At 37.2% G+C, this 20,928-nt stretch overlaps 1 pseudogene; it reads right to left on the minus strand.

Annotated features, from left to right (window-relative positions):
- On the minus strand, positions 5,718-6,672 carry LOC102188272 (annotated as a pseudogene).

The raw sequence follows: 20,928 nt of genomic DNA on the forward strand, positions 1-20,928 counted from the left end.
GCTGAAGAAACTGAAGTTGAACTGTTTTATGAAGACCTACAAGACCTTTTAGAACTAACACCCAAAAAAGATGTCCTTTTTGTTATAGGGGACTGGAATGCAATCTGATTTACTTCCCTTAAGATCATAATCTCTAGGTCCATCCATATTGCTGCAAATGGCATTATTTCATTCTTTTTTATGGCTGAGGATTCTCCTCCACTTTTTTATGCATTTAACTGTCTGAGCATTTAGATTGTTTCCACACCCTGGTTTTGTAAATACTGCTGCAAAGAACATTGGGGTATGTGTATATATCTTCTCAAATTAGAGTTTTTCTCTGGATATATGCCCAGGTGTGGGATTGCTGGATTATATGGTAACTCTATTTTTAGGTTTTTAAATAAAGTTTTTGTCTTTAAAACACAGAATCTAGTCACACTCACAAGGCAGCTTCTGTTGCCTAATATTTTTTTCTGGTAGTTGGTAATATCTCCATGTTTCTGGTGATGGACAGGGAAGCCTGGCCTGTTGCTGTCCATGGTGTCACAAAGTGTCGGACATGGCTGAGCGACTGAACTGAACCGAACCATGTTTCTTTGCATGCCTCATCTTTGTTTCTGTTGAAACTAGATATTTTAGATGATATAGTGTAGAAACTTCTGGTTTTTGGTCCTTCCCATTCACACACAGACACACACACAGACACACACACACACACACAGACACACACCCACACACACTGGGGACCTTTTTTGTTTGTTGTTTGCTTTTATGTTTGGTTAGTGATTGGATCAAATAATTTAGTGAACTCTATCCTCCCTTACTATACTAGAGTGTTAGGTCTCTTGATACTGCTCATCATGAGCACAGTCATGGTTATGCCCACAATTAACCCTGGAATGGCAGTCATTTAATAGGCCTTACTTTGAATGTCCTTTTTCTGACCACATGCAATTATTAGCCTGACTGTTGCTCTAGTGTTTTCAATCCTGCCCTAGAATATTAATTGTTCCACAGATGTATAAAACAAAGTGCAGGCTCCTTTGAAGGGATAGTTTCTGAAATCAGTGTTTGAAGTTTGTTCTGACCTGGGGAGGACTTCTCCTGGCTGTCTCCTTCCCCTGTTTAGAGAGCTTCTTAGATGAGGCTGAGAACACAGGAAGAGCAGCCTTATCTGGGGACACTGAAAAACAATATGACTGAAATTTTCAGCAATGTTTTATGTGTCTATTGTCTTCTGAGTTTGCCCATGTGAAAGTGAAAGTGAAGTCACTCAGTCATGTCCGACTCTTTGCAACCCCATGGACTTTAGCCTACCAGGCTCCTCCGTCCATGGGATTTTCCAGGCAAGAGTACTGGAGTGGGTTGCCATTTCCTTCTCCAGGAGATCTTCCCAACCCAGGGATCAAACCCAGATCTCTCACATTGCAGGCAGATGCTTTACCATCTGAGCCACAAGAGTTTGCCCATAGATCTACGAAAACCTTCAGTTCAGTCACTCAATCGTGTCCAACTCTTTGCGATCCATGAATCACAGCATGCCAGGCCTTCCTGTCCATCGCCAACTCCCGGAGTTCACTCAAACTCATGTCCATCAAGTCAGTGATGCCATCCAGCCATCTCATCCTCTCTTGTTCCCTTCTCCACCTGCCCCCAATCCCTCCCAGCACCAGGGTCTTTTCCAATGAGTCAACTCTTCACATGAGGTGGCCAAAGTATTGGAGTTTCAGCTTTAGCATCAGTCCTTCCAGTGAACACCCAGGGCTGATCTCCTTTAGGATGGACTGGTTAGATTTCCTTGCATTCCAAGGGACTCTCAAGAGTCTTCTACAACACCACAGTTCAAAAGCATCAATTCTCCGGTGCTCAGCTTTCTTCACAGTCCAACTCTTACTAATTGTCTTTCTCACCACAAGAAGAATCTGCATTTCCTGAGAGAACAAATTGTATTTGTTCCTTGAAGTTTTCATTACACATAAAGGGGAAAAAATGAACATCTTTCCCATTTTGGAAAACAGAAGCCACTGATCTCCTACTTTATTCCTTCATTGGTTCCATACTATATTTCTCATTGACAGGAATAAATGTCTAGCTTCTTCCCATTAAAAATTTTATTAGTAAAATAATTTAGAAAAAAATAGAAACTAAAGGACTCAGACTTTGCAATGTGAAATATAATTAAAATTAAATTTCTTGACAATTAAATGTTTCACTTTTGTGTTTGTTTTAGCATGTATCTTATGTTGTAACTTATAGAATTTTCCAATTTTATGTAAATCCTCATATCTATATTCATGAAATCATTCACAGTATTCACTCATCTTTAATGTCTCTGTGACCTGAGAAACAATCCCATTTCCATTCCCATAGTTGTTTATTTGTGTCATCTGTCTTTATTCTCTATTCAATCTCATCAAAGTATAACATAATTTACCAATATTTTCAATACTCCAACCTCTGACTTTTTTGAATCACTGGTGGCTTCCCTGATGGCTCAGCAGTAAAGAATCTGCCTAAAGTTCAGGAGACATGGGTTTGATCCCTGGGTCAGGAAGATACCGTAGAAAATGAAATGGCAACACACTTCAGTAGTCTTGCCTGGGAAATCCCACGTACAGAGGCATCTAGTGGGCTACAGTTCATAGGGTTACAAAAGTCGGACATGGGTTAATGATTAGACAGTAACAATCACATGCTAATATATATTTAATCTCTGCTCTTATATTTATTTTTTCTTCACAATCTTTCTGTTTAGCTGTTCCTTTACTAAATTATTGACACAAATATTTATCTTCCAAATTTGCTTCCTATATACTTTTCTAATATGTATTTTGAACACTACATAGTTCATCCAAACACTGAAAAGATATATACAAAAAGTTTGTCCTGTAGTATTTTTAATTCTTACAGTTCAAATCTTCTTTTCTATTGGCCACAGGATTTTTTATTTTGATTCATTGTTTATTTAGAAGTGTGTTTCTTGACTTCTAACCATATAGGTATTTCTAGATTCTATTTCACCTTCCAGATGTTCAAGCTGGTTTTAGAAAAGCAGAGGAAAAAGAGATCAAATTGCCAACATCTGCTGGATCATGGGAAAAGCAAGAGAGTTCCAGGAAGACATCTATTTCTGCTTTATTGACTATGCCAAAACCTTTGACTGTGTGGATCACAATAAACTGTGGAAAATTTGAATGAGATGGGAATACCAGACCACCTGACCTGCCTCTTGAGAAACCTATATGCAGGTCAGGAAGCAAAGTTAGAACTGGACATGGAACAACAGACTTGTTCCAAATAGGAAAAGGAGTATGTCAAGGCTATATATTGTCACCCTGTTTATTTAACTTCTATGCAGAGTACATCATGAGAAACGCTGGGCTGGAAGAAGCACAAGCTGGAACCAAGATTGCAGGGAGAAATATCAATAACCTCAGATATGCAGATGACACCACCCTTATGGCAGAAAATGAAGAGGAACTAAAAAGCCTCTTGATGAAAGTGAAAGTAGAGAGTGAAAAAGTTGGCTTAAAGCTCAACATTCAGAAAACGAAGATCATGGCATCTGGTCCCATTACTTCATGGGAAATAGATGGGGAAACAGTGGAAACAGTATCAGACTTTATTTTTTGGGCTCCAAAATCACTGCAGATGGTGACTGCAGCCATGAAATTAATAGACGCTTACTCCTTGGAAGCATATTGAAAAGCAGAGACGTTACTTTGCCTACAAAGTTCCATCTAGTCAAGGCTATGGTTTTTCCAGTGGTTGTGTATGGATGTGAGAGTTGGACTGTGAAGAAAGCTGAGTGCTGAAGAATTGATGCTTTTGAACTGTGGTGTTGGAGAAGACTCTTGAGAATCCCTTGGACTGCAAAGAGATCCAACCAGTCCATTCTGAAGGAGATCAGCCCTGGGATTTCCTTGGAAGGACTGATGCTAAAGCTGAAACTCCAGCACTTTGGCCACCTCATGTGAAAAGTTGACTCATTGGAAAAGACTCTGATGCTGGGAGGGATTGGGGGCAAGAGGAGAAGGGGACGACAGAGGATGAGATGGCTGGATAACATCACTGACTCAATGGACGTGAGTCTGAGTGAACTCCGGGAGTTCGTGATGGACAGGGAGGCCTGGCATGCTGTGATCATGGGGTCACAAAGAGTCGGACACGACTGAGTGACTGAACTGAACTGATATTCTACTAATTTACTCAAATTGTTTTTTTCTAGCTTCACAATCTGTATTAAGTAGCACCTAACAATCCCTGCCATGGTCACCATGTCAGATGTATATGGGTTAACTGGTCCAAATTCAAGTCAGGAACTTGAGTCTATACTTAACATTTTATCTTCTATACTCACTATGAGTGAGCAGATTGTTAGTATTTATGTGCAAGATGTATAACTTCTCTGGATTGACTAAGCAGTTCTCAGGGATGGAACACTTTCATCACTGAAGCAGTGATCACAGACGAAGGAGGGGTAAATATTCTGCCTGCACATGTGTTGCAAAAATGGTCCCAGGGAAGAAAGTAGAGTCATGGCAAGAATTAACCTAATCACTGCAAATACATAATCATTTTCATCTTACCTATCTTTACATGATCCCCATAAATAATCTAGGTTGGAAATTACTCCAGACTTTGTATACATTTTATATTTACAAACCATAAGAACAGTGGTTATAACTTTCATGAGAGGACATGAATTTGGTTAGTAGCAGAACTGAAAAAAGATTCAGCAATTGCCCCAGGCTTGTATGCTGGAATTTTCCATAAGACCACTTGCTAATTTTCTGTGATATATAACCTCCACAGTATTTCTTACTTTCTTTTAAGTAATATAAAGATTTGATGCTGTGTTTATCTAGTTTCCTTTATTACATATAAGATGTCTGTAAAAATTATTCCAAAAAACTTTTTAATGTCACACTTATCAATACCATGAGAGTTTTTCAAACATTTGCTGTTTAGTGCCTTCATCTTAAAGAAAATGGAGGTTATTTCCAGCTATCAAGATAGATTCCCCCAGTTATGAACCAAGTAGGCATTACTGACCTGTTGACTTATTTGAATCAACATGCCAACACATCCTGTGAATTCAGAAGCTAGCATCTGAAAATCATTAAGGAATGCCATCATAAAGTGTTATTAAAACTTTTTAATGATCAGTATGATATGGTACTTAACAAATATAGTTGTCAATTCAGATATGCACAAATAAAGAGATGATGGTTACTACATAGTGAACCTCCTATTAAAGTGGTTTATCTCCTGGGAGACACAATTCAGTGCCTCACAACATTACCTATATAAATTATTTGACCTTTACATTTCTAGATATCTTTAAACATTTCTGAATATAGTGGTCACTCGTGGTGTTTTTTTTTTTTTCCCTTCCACAGTCTTTCTAATCCCACTTCATCAAATGTACAATAAACCCACAGTTTGATTGGTAGAAGCCTAGTATCTTCAGAGACTGATACTAAAGTAGAAGTAGAGAACTGATAGTACTAGTAAAAGTAGAGTTGAGTACAGTAGATGTAGAAGATGCAGAATGAAAAGAGATAGACAACTTCCTTAACGAGATAAGTAAATGCTTGGATCCTAGACTCAGTCACTTGATCTCCATATGCCAGCCCCTGGAAAAAGGCAAATGGTACAGGCTTCTCAGATATCACAGGGTAAATCCCTTACTGACATCTAGGAATATCCAGTCATGCAGCAATAAACCAAGATTATTTATTCAAGGAATTTGTTTTTCCAAGTGCCTTTCTGAAAACATTCTTCATGTCCTTATTCCTGAGGCTGAAAATGAGAGGGCTGAAGAAAGGAGTAATGACAGTGTAGGGGATTGCTGAGTGTGTCATCTCCCCCTGATACTTCTGGCTTCAGATAAACAATAGATGCAAAACCAAAGTGGATGATGACCACTGTGAGGTGGGAGGCACAGGTAGAAAGGACTTCTGCTTGCTCTCAGCTGAAGGGATCCTAAGAACAGTAGTGACAATGAACACATAAATGAGTATGATAAGCAGGAAGGTGCCTATCAAGCCTGACACTGAGATTGCTGTTACAATGAATTCTGTGAGTTCGCTGTCTAGACAGGACAGCCTTACAACAGCCCTCATGTGACAGAAGAAGTGTTTGACAAGGTTGGGACTGCAGAAAGAGCCTCTGAATATCATTCCAGGCTCTGTCACAGAGATAAAGAAGCCAGCAGCCTAATCAGAGACCACAGGTTTTCCACATGCCATATTGGACATAAGCAAAGGATATCTGAGAGGGTTGCAGATGGCCAGGAAGCGATCATATCCCATCAAAGTGAGAATGAAACAATTAGTGCCAGCAAGTCCCAAGAAGGAACTCATTTGCAAGCCACAAACTATGACTGAAATTTCTGTATTTGATGAGGAGATCTGTCAACATCTTGGGGATAATAGTCAATGCATAGCAGATCTCAGAGAAAGAGAGTGCACTGAAGAAGAGGTACATGGGTGTGTGGAGATGTCTGTCCACCCAAGTAAGACTCATGATGGCCAGATTACCTGTGAGGGTGAGAAGGTAGAGGAAAAAGAAAACCACAAAGAGGAATGTCTGTGCATGTGGGTAAACAGAAAAGCCAACAAGAATGAACTCTTCCTGGACTGTTTGGTTGATCTTCATTGTTTAGACATCTGAAATCTAAAAGAAACAACAAACAAATGTTATATTTTCAATTATTAGTTGACATTTCTTTCTGTGAATAAGGCAAATGGTTAATGTTAAAATTACAGATTAATTATATGTCCATTAAAAAAAAGAATCAATTTATAATGTTAGTTTCAAGTGTACAGCAAAGTGATTCAGTTTTATACATATGTATATTTATATAAACACATCTTATTCAGATTCTTTTCCATCATAGGTTATTATAAGGTGTTGAGTATAATTCTCTGTGCTATAGAGTAGGTTGCTATTCTTTCTTTACATATAATCGTGAAAGTGAAAGTCACTCAGTTGTGTCCAACTCTTTGCAATCCCATGGACTATATAGTCTATGGAATTCTCCAGGCCAATGGGTAGCCTTTCCCTTTTCCAGGGGATCTTCCCAAGCCAGGGATCGAATCCAGGTCTCCAACATTGCAGGTGCATTCTTTACCAGCTGAGCCAGAAAGGAAGCCCATGGGTGTATGTTAATCCCAGACTCAAATTATCTCTCTTCCCCACCCTGCTATCCCTTTTGATAATCATAAGCTTGTTTTCTAAGTTTGTGAGTTTCATTTTTTTGTAAATAAGTTTATTTGTATCACTTTCCAGAGTCCACATATAAGTAGTAGTATGTTTGTCATTTCTGTCTGACTTACTTCACTTAATATGATAATCTCTGTCCATCCATGATGATGCAAATGGTATTATTTCACTTTTTTTAATGGCTTAATAATTCCATTGCATATATGTACGTGCTCTGTTGTGCTAAGTCACCTCACTCATATCTGACTCTTTTACCTTTACTCTGTTGATGGAAATTTAAGCTGCTTCTATGTCTTGGCTAATGTAATTAGTGCATTAATCTTTTCAAATTAACTTTTTCTCTGGATATACGCTCAGGAGAGGGCTTGCACGATCATATAGTAACTCTAATTTTAGTTTCTTTAAAGAACCTCTATACTGTTCTCTGTAGTGGCTGCACTAATTTATTGGTTATTTATTGGTTTATTTAGTTTAGCAAAATAACTGTGTATGGACCTGGTGTATTTTCATTAACTTTTTTCTTCTTTGTTGAGCAACCAATTTCAATTATTTATTATGACTTTTTCTGGCTTATTTTTAAAAGGATTTCCTTGTCTGATAACTTAAAAAGGACAGAAACTTCTATGATTCATGTCCAAATAAAGGAAATTCATGTGCCTAAGGTGACTCAGAGTTGGATCAGATTCTGAACCCTGAAATCACTGCTCAGTAGTTAATAGAGTCAGAGTCTAACACAATAAATTACACATATAATATTGTATATAAATATCCAATGAGTGAAGGTTGATATTTGTCTGCTTAGGAACTTGTGGACTACATTTGGCTGATGGCTTATGATTGTAAGAGAAGTTCAAAGCTATTAGCAATTCTTGGAGAAGAGAGTTAAGTCTTTAAATGTTAAAAGTAAAGAACATGCTCCCTTCCTTCTACTTTGAAGACAGGGAGGGAAGATAGAATATAAAAACCATTACAATACTTCTGATTAATTAGAATATATGTATAATTGTCAGGTAACAATTGACATTTTACCCATGTCTTCAATGCCAAGCTCAATATATGAACAAGGTAAATGTTAATGAGTTTATGTGTTCTTTGATAATTCTACATCTTATTTAACCTCATCCTCCTTGAACTTCCACAGCATGTTTTTCTTTATATTTAATATATCTCCTCATCTTTGTTTGTATTGACCTGTGATTTTCCCTTAACTACACATCAACATAATTAGTAACTCAATTGTATAGCACATATTTTGTGAATTCTTTCATATGTTCATTAAATTTATTCTTCACAGCACAAAATAAATAAAATAGGACAACTATGAAATGTATAAATCAGGTGTGATTATTTTATTTATCTTTAGGAAAAAGAAAATTGCATCTCTGATGCATCATATTTGTAACAGGAATCAAACTGTTTTGACTTTCTATTTTTCAATATTTTCTCCTTGGGAAACAGACTATGAGTCATATATATCTGTATTTCTAGGATAATAGAGAGCATTTTAAGAAGAAAATAATTTACAGTAATTATTGAATAAGTAAGTTTTTTTAAGTGCTGAATATAATAAATTTCTATTTCACTTTGTTATCAGCAATATACAATGTGTGATCTTGGTCATTAAGATGAATAAACTTTTCATTATTCATTAAATTTGGTTCAGGCTAAGATTAAACACTCTCACAGGAGACTTCTCAGTATAGTTTTGATTTGCTTTTCTCTAATAATTAGTTATATAGAGCATCTTTTCATGTGATTTTTGGCCATCTGTGTCCCCTTTGGAGAAATGTCTGTTTAAGCCTTCCACCCATTTTTTCACTGGATTTCTTGCTTTTTGATATAGAGCTGTATGAAATATCTGTATATTTTTGAGGTTAATCCCTTGTCAGTTGCTTTGCTTGCAAATAGTTTCTCCCATTTTGTGGGTTGTATTTTCATTTTGTCTATGGGCTCTGGGGCTGCCTTTGTTTGAGTTTAACTAGGTCCCATTTGCTTATTTTGTTTTATTTTGATTAATCTAGAAGGTAGATCCAAAAAGATAGCATCTCACACTGATCCAAAAAGATCATCTCACATCATCAAAAAGTCTACAAGTAATAAATGCTGGAGAGCTTGTGGAGAAAAGGGAACTCTTCTACACTGCTGGTGGGAATGTAAATTCTTACAACCACTGTGGAAAATAGTATAAATGTTCTTTAAAAAAAAAAAGCTAAAAATAGAACTTCCATATGATCTAGCAGTCTCAGTCTTTGGCATATATCCAGAGAAAACCCTAATCTGAAAAGATACATGCACCACAAAGTTCATTAAAGCAATATTCACAATAGCCAAGACATTGAACCAAATTAAATGTTTTTCATCAGAGAAATGGGTAAAGAAGATGTAGAGTGTGTGTGTGTGTGTGTGTATATATATATATATGTTTATGTATATATATGTGGAATATTACTCAATATTATTGAATATTATTCATTCTCAAAAAAGATTGAAATAATGCCATTTGTAACAAATGGATGGACCTAGACATTATCAAAATGAGTAAAGTCATACAAAAAAAAAATACAAATATCATATTATCACTTATATATGGAATCTTAGAGAAATGATTCAAATGAACTTATTTACAAAATTAAACAGACTCACAGACTTTGAAAACAAGCTTATGGTTAGCAAACAGGAAGCATGAAGGAGGAGGGATAAATTAGAAATTTTAGACTAACGTATACTAATTAAATAAAATAGATAATCAACAAGAGCCTACTATATTGCACAGGAAATTCTACTCTGTATTCTATAATAACATTATATTCTATAATAACTATATGGGAAAAGAATCTGAAAAGGAATGGATTATATATAACAAATCACTTAGCTATACACCTGAAACTAACACAACATTGTAAATCAACTATATTCCATATAAAATAAAAATTATGTTTTTTGCTTTTATTTTAAAGATTTTCATGAGAGAATCTCTCTGGTCACTAAGAGTGAGAAAAGATAGTAGCACAATGGTCTAAATTACAAATGTTTCCATGAATAATTCACAACCTATGGACTCTACCTCATAGGTCCCTTGGACTCTTTTGTCCTTTTAGATCTGACAAGAATTTTATTATTTCATAGTCACACAGGAGTCACACTACCTAATCTTTTCTGTGAAGTCTTTTCCCATTCCTGTTTCCTTCTCTCGTTTTATCCATACCTTCTTATCTGTGAGTAACTCTCTTCCGAAGAGAAGACTGGAGTATTTCTCTGACTTCTTTCCTAAGCATATATTAAGTTGAAGAATATTGAATTCATCCTTGGGCTACATCAATATAGCTTTTTAGGTAAGCCTCCTAGTATTCAAACACAGCATGAGTTTCCTTGGTATTCAAATCTTCACTTGCAAATAATTTTCCCTATAAATAACTTTCTGAAGCATTCTGGACTGTTTCAAAAGAACTTTATCTCTCTGTCAGAAAATGCCACTTTCCTCTGTTTCTCCCTAGGCCATTGTGAAAAATTCCATCAGTAGAGCAATCTACATACAAAGGTTCTTAAATTCTCATGACTATTCACAGTAAATATGTAATAATGCAATTATTCAGATTATTTAGTTAATCGCTGAAGGATTAACTAAGTACCACCAAATGGGAAAATACATACACACACATATTTTATAGATATATACACACACACACACACACACATATACATATAAAATTTATGTATATATTTACATTTATTACATGTAATCATGAAAAGAATTTTGTTGTTCTTGTTCAGTCACTCAGTCATGTCCTATTCTTTGCAACCCCATGGACTGCAGCACATCAAGCTTCCCAGTCCTTCACTATCTCCCAGAGTTTGCTCAAACTCATGTCCATTAAGATGGTGATGCTATCTAACTATCTCATCTTCTGCTGCCCTCTTCTGCTTTTACCTTAAATCTTTCCCATCATCAGTCTTTTTTTTTTAATATTTTATATCATAGACATTGTCTCTGTTCTCTTTTATTTTTATTTTTTTTCAGATTTTATTTATTTATTTATTACATTACAATATTGTATTGGTTTTACCATAGATCAACATGAATCCAGTATGCACTTATTATATTGCATACACCTCACCTTACCCTCAGCTATCTCTGAAGTTGTCATTACATCCATTATTTTCTAATTTAATTTAGGATGTGGATCCACTGACAAGAGAAATATGTGCTCTTTCTGAGGTTAAGAGAAATAATTTAAAGAAAATGTAGTGACAATTAATTACAATGAAAAGAGAGTCAAACCATCTAGAATAGTTTCCTACCTTGTTTATTTTATCAAATTCCAAAGCCAATTCAGAGATACAGTTACATTCTTCTAAGATAGTCGTTACATTGATATAAACGTACTTTGTTCATCACTCAAAAAGAAGCAAAGATCAGCTTATTTTGAAAATCACTGTCAAACACTGGATTCTTGACTTTATCACTGATAGTTTAGTGACCTCAGGAAAGTCCCTGTGCCTTCCGGGTCTGAGTTTCCCCACCTAGGAGGTAAAAAAAGAGTTCCTGGATTTGTGCACTTCAGTTCTCTATTATTCTGTGTTTTTTTGACAAGAGTTGTGAGGCTAGGCCATGTGTGCTATGATCAGTTTCTCACACTCACTAAATTGCAATAGTTTAGAGTCTTTCTTTCTATCTCTTTAGAAATATTGTCTAATAATTATGACGGCTTGAGGTTCCTCAGCTCTAGAGGTTCAATTAAGGTTGAGACCATGAGGGATTTTCTCTTCTTTCATGAGAGAGAGAGAGAGAGAACTTTCTCAACTTTGTAATTTGTTCTCATTAGTTACAAGGCTTTGTATAACATGTGACTTGAGCACTTCTAGGAATCTTTGGAAATTTAAAGCTCGCAGAGTTCATATTTTGCCCATAACCAAAGCTTCCTGCAACTTTATAAGTTTTATTTTGGCAGGAGGGGAGTAAACTGCATCCTTAATGCTCATTCAATTCACTTTTTCACTCACCATAATATTTTCCTTCTTTTTCGTTATGTAAACTTATAATTTTGTATTTGGGCATGACCAGTTTGCAATGTTGTGACAGTTTTGGGTGGACAGCAAGGGGATTCTGTCATACATTCTCCCCAAAACTCCCCTCCTATTCAGGCTGTCACATCATATTCATCAGAGTTCCATGTGCTATACAAGAGGTCCTTCGTGGCTATCCATTTTAAATATAACAGAGTGTACATGTCTATCCCAAATTAGTTCAGTCCAGTTGCTCAGTCCTGTCCAACTCTTTGTGACCCCATGGACTTTAGCACGCCAGGCTTCCCTGTACTTCATCAACTCTCAGCCCTTGCTCAAACTCATGTCCATCAAATCGTAGTACCATTCAACCATTTCACCCTCTGTCATCCCATTCTCCTACTGCCCTTAATCCCTCCCAGCATCAGCGTCTTTTCTAATGAGTCAGTTCTTCACATCAGGCGTCAGCTTCAACATCAGGGGAGGCGGCCGAGAGGAGCAACCCCACATCCAAGGAGCAGCCGCTGCACGGGAGCAGGAAAGCTAGGAGGAGCTACTCCAAGTTCCAGGTCAGAAGAGGCAGCCGTGAGGAGATACCCCTTGTCCAGGTAAGAGAAACCCAAGTAAGATGGTAGGTGTTGGGAGAGGGCATAGGAGGACAGACACACTGAAACCATAGTCACAGAAAACTAGCCAATCTGATCACACAGACCACAGCCTTATCTAACCCAATGAAACTAAGCCATGCCATTTGGGGCCATCCAAGATGGGAGGGTTATGGTGGAGGTGTCTTACAGAATGTGGCCCACTGGAGAAGGGAATGGCAGACCACTTCAGTATTCTTTCCTTGAGAACCCCATGAACAGTATGAAAAGGCAAAATGATAGGATACTGAAAGGGGAACTCCCTGGGTCGGTAGATGTCCAATATGCTACTGGAGATCAGTAGAGAAATAACTTCATTAAGAATGAAGAGATGGAGCCAAAGCAAAAACAATACCCAGTTGTGGATGTGACTGGTGATAGAAGCAAGGTCCAATGCTGTAAAGAGCAATATTGCATAGGAACCTGGAATGTTAGGGTCATGAATCAAGGCAAATTGGAAGTGGTCAAACAGGAGATGGCAAGAATGAACATCAACATTCTAGAAATCAATGAATTAAAATGGACTGGAATGGGTGAATTTAACTCAGATGACCATTATATCTACTTCTGTGGGCAGAAATCCCTTAGAAGAAATGGAGTAGCCATCATGGTCAACAAAAGAGCCCAAAATGCATTACTTGGATGCAATCTCAAAAATGACAGAATGATCTCTGTTCATTTCCAAGGCAAATCATTCAATATCACAGTAATCCAAGTCTATGCCTTAACCAGTAACACTGAAGAAGCTGAAGTTGAATGGTCCTATGAAGACCTACAAAACCTTTTAGAACTAACACCCAGAAAAGATGTCCTTTTCATTATATGGGACTGGAATGACAAAGTAGGAAGTAGAGAAACACCTGGAGGAATAGGCAAATTTGTCCTTGGAGTATGGAATGAAGCAAGGCAAAGGCTAATAGAGTTTTCCCAAGAGAACGCACTGGTCATAGCAAACACACTATTTCAACAACACAAGAGAAGTCTATACACATGGACATCAGCAGATGGTCAACACCGAAATCAGATTGATTATATTCTTTGCAGCCAAAGATGGAGAAGCTCTATACAGTCAGCAAAAACAAGACCGGAAGTTGACTGTGGCTCAGATCATGAACTCCTTATTGCCAAATTCAGAATTGAATGAAGAAAGTGAGGAAAACCACTAGACCATTCAGGTATGACCTAAATCAAATCCCTTATAATTATACAGTGAAAGTGAGAAATAGATTTAAGAGATTAGATCTGATAGACAGAGTGCCTAATGAACTATGGACAGAGGTTTGTGACATTGTACAGGAGACAGGGATCAATACAATCCCCATGGAAGAGAAATGCAAAAAAGCAAAATGGCTGTCTGAGGAGGCCTTACAAAAAGCTGTGAAAAGAAGAGAAACGAAAAGCAAAGGAGAAAAGGAAAGATATAAGCATCTGAATGCAGAGTTCCAAAGAATACCAAGAAGAGATAAGAAAGCCTTCCTCAGTGATCAAGGCAAAGAAATAGAGGAAAAGAACAGAATGGGAAAGACTAGAGATCTCTTCAAGAAAATTAGAGATACCACAGGGACATTTCATGCAAAGATGGGCTCAATAAAGGACAGAAATAGTATGGACCTAACAGAAGCAGAAGATATTAAGAAGAGGTGGCAAGAATACACAGAAGAACTGTGCAAAAAAAGACCTTCACGAGCCAGATATTCACTATGGTGTGGTCTCTCATCTACAGCCAGACATCCTGGAATGTGAAGTGAAGTGGGCCTTAGAAAGCATCACTATGAACAAAGCTAGTGATGGAATTCCAGTGGAGCTATTTCAAAATATGAAAGATGATGCTGTGAAAGCACTGCACTCAATATGCCAGCAAATTTGGAAAACTCAGCAGTGGCCACAGGAATGAAAAAGTTCAGTTTTCCTTCCAATCCCAAAGAAGGGCAATGCCAAAGAATGCTCAAACTACCGGATAATTGCACTCATCTCACACACTAGTAAATTAAAGTAATGCTGGTAAAGTAATGCTCTAAATTCTTCAAGCCAGACTTCAGCAATAGGTGAACCGTGAACTTCCAGATGATCAAGCCGGTTTTAGAAAAGGCAGAGGAACCAGAGATCAAATTGCCAACATCTGCTGGATCATGGAAAAAGGAAAAGAGTTCCAGAAAAACATCTATTTCTGTTTTATTGATTATGCCAAAGCCTTTGACTGCGTGGATCACAACAAACTGTGGAAAATTCTGAAAGAGATGGGAATACCAGACCACCTGACCTGCCTCTTGAGAAACCTATATGCAGGTCAGGAAGCAAAGTTAGAACTGGACATGGAAAGACAGACTGGTTCCAAATAGGAAAAGGAGTATGTCAAGGCTGTATATTGTCACCCTGTTTATTTAACTTATATGCAGAGTACATCATGAGAAATGCTGGACTGAAAGAAGCACAAGCTGGAATCAAGATTGCTGGGAGAAATATCAATAATCTTAGATATATAAATGACACCACCCTTATGGCAGAGAGTGAAGAGCAACTCAAAAGCCTCTTGATGAAAGTGAAAGAGGAGAGTGAAAAAGTTGGCTTGAAGCTTAACATTCAGAAAATGAGGATCATGGCATCTGGTCCCATCACTTCATGGGAAATAGATGGGGAAACACTGGAAACAATGTCAGACTTTACTTTTTTGGGATCAAAAATCACTGCAGATGGTGATTGCAGTCATGAAATTAAAAGACACTTACTCCTTGGAAGGAAAGTTATGACCAACCTAGATAGCATATTAAAAAGCAGAAATAATACTTTGCCAACAAAGGTACGTCTGGTCAAGGCTATGGTTTTTCCAGTGGTCATGTATGGAAATGAGAGTTGGACTGTGAAGAAAGCTGAGCACTGAAGAATTGATGCTTTGAATTGTGGTGTTGAAGAAGACTCTTGCGAGTCCCTTGGACTGTAAGGAGATCCAACCAGTTCATCCTAAAGGAGATCAGTCCTGGGTGTTCACTGGAAGGACTGATGCTAAAGCTGAAACTCCAATACTTTGGCTACCTCATGCGAAGAGTTGACTCATTGGAAAAGATTCTGATGCTGGGAGGGATTGGGGACAGGAGGAGAAGGGGACGACAGAGGCTGGATGGCATCACTGACTCGATGGATGAGTTTGAGTGAACTCCGGGAGTTGATGATGGACAGGGAGGCCTGGCGTGCTGCGATTCATGGGGTCGCAAAGAGTTGGGCACGACTGAGTTACTGAACTAACTAACTTTCTTTAGGATTAACTGATTTGATCTCCTTGCTCTCCAAGGGACTCTCAAGAGTTTTCTCCAAAACCGTAGTTTAAAAACATCTTCTTCAGGGCTCAGCTTTTTTTAGGGTCCAACTCTCACATCCACACATGACTACTGGAAAAACCATAGCTTTGACTCGACGGAACTTTGTTGGCAAAGTAGTGTCTCTGCTTTCTTACACTGTCTGTGTCGCTCATAGCTTTTCTTCCAGGAAGCAAGTGTCTTTTAATTTCATGGCTATACTCATGATCTGCAGTGATTTGGGGCCCAAGAAAATAAAGTCTGTCACTGTTTCCATTGTTTTCCCGTCTATTTGCCATGAAGTGATGGGATCAGATTCCATGATCTTCGCTTTTTGAAAGCTGAGTTTTAAGCCAGCTTTTTCACTTTCCCGTTACACTTTCATCAAGAGGCTCTTTAGTTCTTCACTTTCTGCCATAATGGTGGTGTCATCTGCATATCTGAGGTTATTGTTATCTCTCCCAGCAATCTTGATCCCAGCCTGTGCTTCATCCAGTTTGGCATCTCGCATGATGTACTATGTATATAAAATAAGCAGGGTGATAATATACATCCTTAATGTACTCCTGTCCCAATTTGGAACCTTTCCATTGTTCCATGTCCAGTTCTAACTGTTGCTTCTTGACTTGCTTACAGATTTCTCAGGAGGTGGGTAAGGTGGTCTTGTAGTCCCATCTCTTGAAGAATTTTCCAGTCTGTTGTGATCCAAACAGTCAAAGGCTTTGGCATAGTCCATAAAACATAAGTAGATGTTTTTCTAATGTTTTTCTTCTAGTCATTGACTTCTTCCTGGAGTATTGACTAAGAGCTTACAGTGTTTAAAAACTGTACTATAGGAAAACTTAGAAAATTAGAAGGAATAGTATTCTCTTACAAGGATTTATACCTTGGTGTGAGAAATGTTATATACTCAAATTGAATCTGCTCACCCATTCCCAGTAAAGCCAGTGGACTGACTTTTAGTGTGATGAAGGAAAGTGCAGCATTTATTGCAAAGCCAAGCAAGGAGTGTGGGTGGCTGTGCTTAAAAACCTGAACTCCCCAACGGATTTCAGATAAGAATTTTTAAAGCCAAATTGAGGGAGAGGGTTGCAGAGGATGTGATCAGCTCATGAACAATTCTCTGGTTTTTTGATGGTGAGATGACAGGGTGATATCATGAAAGTTAACATAATTAATCCTCAGGCTCCATTCAGTTTGGGAGTTACATGCTTATGGTCACCATGCAATTAACTTCTTCCACATTGTGGGAGTTTTAATATCTGTAAAACAACTCAGGAATACATGTCAGACACTGTTATCTATGTCCTTCAGGGAGCGAGTAAATAATCTCTGACTCTGCCATGTGGCTAGTATATTGTTTAAATTATTATGAGTTCTCCTGACATAATTGTTATTTTTGGTATTACATGTTCATATTATTCCAATTATTAACAATTGAGCCATCTTTTGTAACTCGGGGAAGCTTTCCTACATATAAGAAGCAGTCAGAGGACATGCTGGGAGGGAAAGCCCTGTATGGTCCTGCTTGATTACAATCTTCCAGTTTCTTTGATATTCCCCAGTCTTCAGGAAAACAAACACAGGGCAAGAAAGAGAATAAAAGTATGGATAGAGATGTTAATATAAATTGGCAGAGGAACTTGGTTTTAGGGGGATTCATTCTTAGAATGAAGGTAGAGCCAACATGAGTGAATTATGCTGCAGTATGCTGAGGACTCAAACAGTGGTCAGACAAAATAAGAGAAGATGTACCAGAGTGACTGGAGAAGGTGCCATGGAGAAGTGTTGAGAACACTTGCAAAATAAGCAATGCTGGTATTCTAATTCATGATGGAATAAAGTATATTTTTGTAGTCCAACACTTCCACTGGTGTTATAACTACATAAAGTTGGTCAAATAATCATATTTCCAAAGTTGTATGGCTATGTATATATATTGATATAGTGACACAGAGATTTTTAAAACCTTTAAAGAATACATATGGAGGATCAAGGATCATTTGAAAATATACTAAGCTTTATGAGTTTTTAGAAAACACGAATTAAAAGCACATTGCAATTCTACTACAAAACTATTAGAATGTCTTTAAAAAATGATTGGTCATACTAGTATTAGTGACGATTTGAAAAAGCTGTAACTCGACTTCTGTTATCAATATAAAAATGACAAAATATACAGGAATTTTGGTGAACATATTGACAAATTTTTAAAAAGTTCAGTTTACTCACATCTTAGAGTAAATGTTATATATTTATTTTCCCCTCTAAATACAACCAAATAACTTGGGAATAATTCAACAGATAACTATAAATGATTCTGAAAAGTGAAAAGGAGAATATGAATTGGCTAGGGACTTCAGGACTTGAAGGTACCACAATGAGTCCCCAAATATTTTATTAATATTTTATCCCTCACTAGTTCTATGTCCAGAAACTAGGAAAAGAGTAAAATTGATTCCCAACTTCATTATAGATTTAATGCAATGCTTTTCAAAATTCCCAGATAAGTTTTCTTTGAGAGAAAGATAAAATTTATTCTATAATTCACATTGAAAGTCATAAGTCCTTGAACATCTACAATAACTTGAAAAAGAAGAATAAAAGGAAAGTAGTCACCGCATCCAATACTAACACCTACTGTATAGCTACTTATTCAAGACACAATGCTATTGGCAGAATTAATTAAAGACTCTGACTCCATATTTTAGATATTTTGGCTTTCTGGTTGTTCATAGCCTTTACATTCCTTCCTCTTCTCCTTCTGCCACACATCTGGGAAAACTGATAAAAAAAGTCCAGTGATCCAACCGTGAAATCTTCTGCATGGATAATACTCATTTTGTATTCCCTCAAGTTGTCATAAAAATGCCAAACTAGTCTCCTTTCCCCACTGTCTGAGGTCATTTAAAATATCTCTTGGGGAAATGCCCTTTATATTGAGAGTCACCCATTCTTTGTAAAAGTAGGTAAATAATCTCTTCGTGTGAATTTTTTTATATTGCATATATTGATATTTTATATACTTCTGTAGCTCATATAAAAATATTTAATGGAATTTAAATGCAGAAGTAATTTGTTTCCTTGCATTTTTACATTTAAAACTTGTCCTTTATTTGCTCTACGAACTTTGTTGGTATATGTATATGTATAAACTATAAACATATTTTTATTTTACATATGTACTTATATTTTTTTTAAAATTTTTTACTTTACAATACTGTATTGATTTTGCCGCACATCAACATGGATCTGCCACGGGTGTACATAAGTTCCCACTCCTGAATCCCCCTCCCACCTCCCTCCCCATACCATCCCTCTGGGTTATCCCAGTGCACCAGGCCCTGTATCCTGCATCGAACCTAGACTGGCGATTCGTTTCTTATATGGTATTTTACAGGTTTCTCCCAAATCACCCTGCCTTCTCCCTCTCCCACAGAGTCAAAAAGTCTGTTCTGTACATGTGCGTCTCTTTTGCTGTCTTGCATATAGGGTTATCATTACCATATTTCTAAATTCCATATAATTTCATGCATTGAACCTGGACTTTTGATCTATTTCACATATGATATACATGTTTCAATGCTATTCTCTCAAATCATCCCACCCTCGCCTTCTCCCACAGGGTTCAAAAGACTGTTCTTTACAGCTGTGTCTCTTTTGCTGTCTGTCATATAGGGTCATCATTAACACCTTTCTAAATTCCATATATATACATTAATATGCTATATTGGTGTTTTTCTTTCTGACTTACTTCGCTCTGTATAATGGGCTCCAGTTTCATCCACCTCATTAGAACTGATTAAAATGCATTCCTTTAAATAGCTGAGTAATATTCCATTGTGTATATGTACCACAGCTTTCCTATCCATTCATCTGCTGATGGACATCTAGGTTGCTTCCATGCCCTGGCTATTGCAAACAGTGCTTGTGATGAACGTTGGGGTACACGGGTCTCTTTTAATTCTGGTTTCCTCGGTGTGTATGCCCAGAAGTGGGATTGCTGGGTAATATGGCAGTTCTATTTCCAGTTTTTTAAGGAATTTTCACATTATTCTCCATAGTGGCTGTACTAGTTTACATTCCCACCAACAGTATAAGATGGTTCCTTTTTCTCTGCACCTTCTCCAGCATTTATTGTTTCTAGACTTTTTGACAGCAGCCATTCTGACTGCCATGAGATGGCACCTCATTGTGGTTTTGATTTGCATTTCTCTGATAATGAATGATGTTGAGCGTCTTTTCATGTGTTTGCCATCTGTATGTCTTCTTTGGAGAAATGTCTGTTTAATTCTTTGGCCCATTCTTTGATTGGGTCATTTATTTTTCTGGAATTGAGCTGCAGGTGTTGCTTGTATATTTTTGAGATTAATTCCTTGTCCATTGCTTCCTTTGCTATTATTTTCTCCCATTCTGAAGGCTGTCTTTTCACCTTGCTTATAGTTTCCTTCATTGTGCAAAAGCTTTTAAGTTAAAGTAGGTCCCATTTGCTAATTTTTGCTTTTATTTCCATTACTCTGGGAGGTGGGTCATAGAGAATCCTGCTATGATTTATGTCAGAGAGTGTTTTGCCTATGTTTTCCTCTAGGACTTGTATAGTTTATTGTCTTACATTTAGATCTTTAATTCATTTTGAGTTTATTTTTGTGTATGGTGTTAGAAAGTGTTCTAGTTTCATTCTTTTACAAGTGGTTGACCAGTTTTCCCAACACCGCTTGTTAAAGAGATTGTCTTTTGTCTTTTCTTCATTATATATTCTTGCCTCTTTTGTCAAAGAT

Source organism: Capra hircus, chromosome 3 (genome assembly GCF_001704415.2).
Source record: "Capra hircus breed San Clemente chromosome 3, ASM170441v1, whole genome shotgun sequence".
NCBI classification, from domain to species: domain Eukaryota; kingdom Metazoa; phylum Chordata; class Mammalia; order Artiodactyla; family Bovidae; genus Capra; species Capra hircus.